Raw genomic sequence first — 5583 nt, 5'->3', positions numbered from 1 at the left:
CTGTAATATTAAATATTGGCTGAAATTGCACAGTTGCCCTCTGAATGTTGGAATGACTCTAGTAAGGAAAAGTTGGAGTAACTGTGATAGAAGTCTTTTCTGGCTAGGCTCCTTTTTTTGTAATATTTAGACTGAAAACATTTATGATGGGGCATGCTGATGAAGCAAAAAAAAATGGTATTAGGAAGAAAAGGGAGTAACAGAAAATTAATGAGGAATTTGTATGAAGATCAAAGAACAATAGAGCTGTAGTTTCCTAAATTTAGGGTCTTATGAATACCCTGTGTGTCCTGCAGTAGGAGAGAGAGGTAAGCCAGTTGCTGAGAGTCTGACCTTTGAATATCTCTTTATTAATATTTTTAAAGGAGTTAGGCTGAAATGGAAATGAGTGAGGTAAGTTGGCAAAGTGTAAAATTCATTTCACATGCTTTCCTTGGTCTCAAGAAACTGGTTCATAGATTTGAAAGGGCAAGTCCCTGTATGTAGGAGGAAAAATGACCTAGCCTCAGGCATTGCGGTGGCAGACAATAATGCGGGGGGACAGGGGGGGGAGGGGGAGCGGGGAGGTGAAGGGGAGCCGGGAGGGAGGGGCGAGGGACTCGGGAAGGATTGGCCTGGACAGGAAATTAACCCTCTGTTAAATCCCGGGGGAGAGACGGGAGCGGCGAGGGTGGCCAAGAGGTGGTCGCCAAATGCGGTAGCCAAATGCCCCCGCCCCCCCGGACGGCTTACTTCGGGGATCTGATAAGCAGCTGCCGTGTGCGCTCGGCCAGGAGCCCTCGACGACTAAGCTCGGTTACCGAGCGCATCCCAGCCCAGGCGGTTTCCAGGGCCCGGAGCCCGGTACCCCCACGCCCGCCAGGTGCCAAAGCACGCTCCCCGGGCGCCACCCCGTTGCCAAAGGGAGCGCAACCCGGGTCAAGGTGGCCCTGCGCCCGGAGCAATCCCGGCAGGCTCCTGGGGGGCCGCGACCCGGGCTGTCCATGGGGTTGGGCAGGGCGCCAGAGGAGAGGATGGCTTTTCTTCCTCCCTCCCAACCCCTACCCCAATCTCAGCGAGGCCCGCGGTGTCCTCGGGGTCCTCGAGGCTGGCAGTCGCCCAAAGCCCCGCTGTGGCCAAAGGAAGGCCAAGGCCAGTCAGCACTTTCCACGTTGATCCCGTGCTCGTCAGGAACGGGCAGCGGCCAGTGCGAATCTGCTGCTGGTCTAGGAGGCCCACCCGAAGGGGTGTGGCCTGGGGTGAGGAGGCCTGGCTTCCCTGTCCTGTGGCCTCCGTGCCTCACCTCTCTGGATCCCCTGCGCCCCCTCTGTAAAATGGGAAAAAGTCGTATGTCTGTCACCAGCTATGGACCACCACGGGGTCAATAAACCGAATTAAAAAAAAGTGATCTCTTCCCTCTTAACGTTCACTCCTCCCCCACCAGCTCCCAGCTTGGGTCCCCAAGGAAGCAGGTCAGGGAGGTGTCAAGGCTGAGAGCTCAGGAAGGCAGGTCACCTCCTCCCACTCTCTATTTAAGAAACTTTTCTAAGGAGAGGTCCCCACAGAGCCACCACGCTGAGGGCTATTTTGGTCCAAATACCCTGGAATTGATAAGCTGGACCAAAATAACCCAGGGAACAGCTGTTGGGCAACTGGCCCCAGAGACCCTGCCCTGGCCCCTGGCCCTGATGCGCTTTGGTGGAGGCTCGGATGCTAAAGCCACAGAGCTAAGCCCCAGCCTTTTTCCAAAGGTACATGGAGTCTTGGTGCCTTCGGGTGGATCAAAACCCTGAGCCTCTGGGTCTGAGCCAGCGGCTCCACAGATGAGGAGTTTCAGGAGCCCTGGGGAGAGCCACTGGGGGTCCTGCAGCTCTTTCCCTGCCTCCATGTCAGACCCCCTGAGGCTTCTGGGGGTGTCCCCACTCTTCCGGGGCCCCCAGCTGCAGGGGCTCAGCCCCCTCGCTGGTCTGTCTCCTCCTCTTGAAGAGGCAGGTGCCAGAGCAATGGTCTGAGTCCCCCCAGAGTGGGTGAGCTGCCCCACTGCCTACATGATACATTGTAACGATCTGTGACGCCCCCACCTTTCCAGTCTCAGGCCTGGTTCCCACTGCTCACTACAGTGTTAGGGGGGCCTATTTATTACTGCGGATAGCCCTCAGCATCGCTGCTTCAGGCCACCTGCGTTCGGTTGGATGCTTGTCTTGTACGTGTGTGCCCTGTGCCTGCGTGTCTGAGTGTGGATAGCTCTGCCCAGTGGGCTGCGTGGCTGGAGCGCTGGCCTGGGAGGCAGGCCCCTGGCCCTGGCCCTGGCCCCACTGCTAGCCACATGCCTCTCCTGGGCCACTGGACCTCTCTGGGGAATACTTCCCAGCCTGGGTCCCTGGGCTCCTTGAGGATGAACTCTTTTTGGGATTTCAAACAAACAGTGTGGTGGGAACTGGGCCTTCACCTCTGCGGAAGTCACCGGAGTAAATGCTGCAGGTCTGGGCAGTGGGCTCGGGGTGGCCCTAGTTCTTTGGTGCTGAGCAGAAACCGGCGCTCATGGGTGACTTTGATGCATGAAAACAGCTGAATTTCTACTTAATAAATGCATTTAGCAAGGGCTTGCCGACAGGGGGGTGCATGGCAGTCAAATAATAAAAGGGGTCCCTGGTCATTAAAGTGTTGAGAAAAGCCACTCTCGGCCTTGATGCCCTCATCTTGAACTAGAGAAAAATGCCTTCGCCCCCCCCCCCCCACACACACACCCTTCTCCCTCCCTCCCTCCTCCCGCCACGGGCGGCTCGAGGCCCCTGTGGGAACCAGTGCTGTGGAACGTGATCTGAAAAATGTTTGGGACACACTGCATGTGAAAGTGGCCATAGTCTGGCTGTGGCAGGAACTCCTTGCTTCTTGCTTTTGTGTCTCCCCCCCCCCCAAAGTCCCCTGAAATCAAACTGAAGCCTTTTTCATCAATATTAGCAGGACCAGGCGTGGCTGAGGTTTGTGGGGGGCAGGGAGGACCCCATCTTCCAGGATTCGCATCCCTTGGGAAAATGCGAGCTTTGCCACCTGTTTTCCCTGCAGGGAAAGCCTGGCTGTGACCTCAGCAAGGTCGCAGGGCGAGCCAGTGACAGCTGCTGGAAATAGAACACAGGCATCCTGATACCCCAGCTGCTGCACACCCCTGCTCCCTCCCGGGAAGGGGCTTCTCACAGCCTGCTATCGGCGTGAAGAAACCGCGCAGGTGACTGGAGGGACCTTCAGAGACTCGGCTGGTCAGCGCCAGGCTTGTATTTATTCTCAGAATCAACACAGTTTGTGATTCTCATTCAAGAGGCTCAAAACGGGGGTGTGGCAAGCACCCAAGGTGTCCTGGTGTTTTCAAAGCTGACATCACGCCTTCCCCCACTGGCCAAGCTGAAGCCCCACCCCTGCCCTGTGCTCCCCTAGCTACAGAGCACTTCCTGTCTCGTCTGGTAAGTGGCCCATGTCCGACTCCCCGTGAAGCCTTGGGGAGCTGTGTGGACAGTGGTACCCAGGGAATCCCCCATGTGGAGCCTGGCCCCTGTAAGCAAAAGCAATCCAGTCAGTCTTGTTGCCAGACTGACTTCTAAATTAGCCAAAATTCTAGGCCCTAAATTATAAACAAGATGATGCCAGTATGGCACATGCAGGAGTATGAATGTAGCTGCAGACACTAGGGCTGAGTGATGCGTGTGGCTGGTGTTGGGTGATGTCATTTGGGTTACCGTTGTGATGAGCGCCTGGCTGACCTAGGTAGGAGCCATGAGAACACCCCATGGGCTCCAGGAAAGGAGATGCACTTTGGCCCTTTGGCTGGGGCAAGCTGACTTGATGAACCCAGTCTCCATGGACACGGCTTTGTCTCTGTGTCCACCTCCCCCACCCCACCCCCAATCAACTTAGCTAAACCCGGGTCCTCATGTTCCCACCCACTGCTCTTCATCGCTGCCACCACCAGGGGGCACCCTCTGCTGCTGCAGTAAAACAGGCTTCTGCTCTGCTCCTCTCTGACAAGCCTGGACCCACTCTTTAGAATAAAAGCTGCTCTTGGAGGCAGGAGATGAGTATGCAACCAGCCTTAATGGAGGGCAGGGTGGTGGTATGGTTAGGAACATGGGCTTGGAGTCAGACAGACCCGGGTCAAATCCTGGCCCTCCCTGTTCACTGGCTCTGTCGCCCTGGGCAAGTTAACTTCTCTAATCAGTTTTCCCATCTGTGAAGTGGGAAATGCCTACATGACTGGGTTGTTAAGAGGTTTAATTGAGATGTCTATGAGTGCTTAGCAGTGAGACTGACACAACAAATGGTAGCCACATCATTATCAAGCTCTTGCCCGGCTGGCGTGGCTCAGTGGTTGAGCATCAATCTATGAACCAGAAGGTCACAGTTCAATTCCCGGTCAGGGCACATGCCCGGGTTGCTGGCTCGATCCCCAGTGTGGGGTGTGCAAGGGGCAGCTGATCAACGATTCTCCGTCATCATTGATGTTTCGATCTCTCTCTCCTTTCATCTCTGAAATCAATAAAAAAGTATATATATATATATATTTTAAATGATCAGGTTCTCTATCTTTTTGCCTATAGCAGGTAAAGATTTCATGGAGGTGGTGTTCTTCAGGTAAAGACTGTGTTTGTCTCTCTGGAGTTTATTTGTTAGGGATGCCCTGACATTCGAGGGTGAGCTTTAGTAACTCTCCCTGCCCTGAACCATGTCCCACCTGAGACAGAGGGACAGATGGACACAGACACACCCCTTAGCTCTTTCCTGCCTTTGTAAGCACAGTTATAGGTGAGCGCCCTCCCGCCCCACCCCTGCTCTCTGGCTTGGTTGCTCTGAGCATGGTCAGACTAAGACTGAGGGCATGGGGTTGGTCCCTCAGCCCGGCACAAGGAGACATCTGCTCTCCGCTCAGGGCCGGTGCTCCTCAGGTGGGCCAGCCATCCAGCAAATGTGTGACCTGGGGTAGGGCTGGAGGAGGTCGGGGATAGTGTCACCGTCCCTCCCAGGAGACAATCACAGAGCACACATCCCGAGAGTCAAAGTCATGGTCATCCCACCGGCAGGAGGCACATGTCACAGCCAGCCCAGGAGTCATCTGTTTCCTCCTCGCTGGCCCCTGCCTCCCGTCCATCGGCAAGGGCCCCCGGACCTCCTTCCTTGCCTCTCCATGGTGACCCCCGTAGTCCTGACGGGCATCACCTTTTACTGAAGTCCCCGCTGGCCTTCCTGTGTCCTCTCTTGCCCACCCGCCACTCATACTTCTAATGCTCAAGAAAGTCAAAGTGATTCTTTGACAAGGTACATCAGGTCATGTCATCTCCCTGCTCAGACACCTCCAGTGGCTTCCTGTGTGTGGCGGGCAGGTTTCTAAGGTGACCCTCACCTGCTGGTATTCCTTTAGTGAGGACGAAACCCGTTGTGTGACTTGCTTCTGATGAATAGAATATGGCCAGGATGACAAATGCCATTTCCATGATTAGGTTGCAAAAGACGATGGCTTCTGTCTTGCTATCAGACTCTCTCTTGCCTCTTTAGTTTGTGTGCTTTGAGGAAGCAAGCTGCCACATTGGAAAGGCCTGCCTGTGAGAAACTGAGAAC

Source organism: Myotis lucifugus, unplaced genomic scaffold (genome assembly GCF_000147115.1).
Source record: "Myotis lucifugus unplaced genomic scaffold, Myoluc2.0 scaffold_441, whole genome shotgun sequence".
Lineage (NCBI taxonomy): Eukaryota > Metazoa > Chordata > Mammalia > Chiroptera > Vespertilionidae > Myotis > Myotis lucifugus.
The sequence above is the reverse complement of the archived record's forward strand: the minus strand, read 5'-3'. Positions refer to the sequence as shown.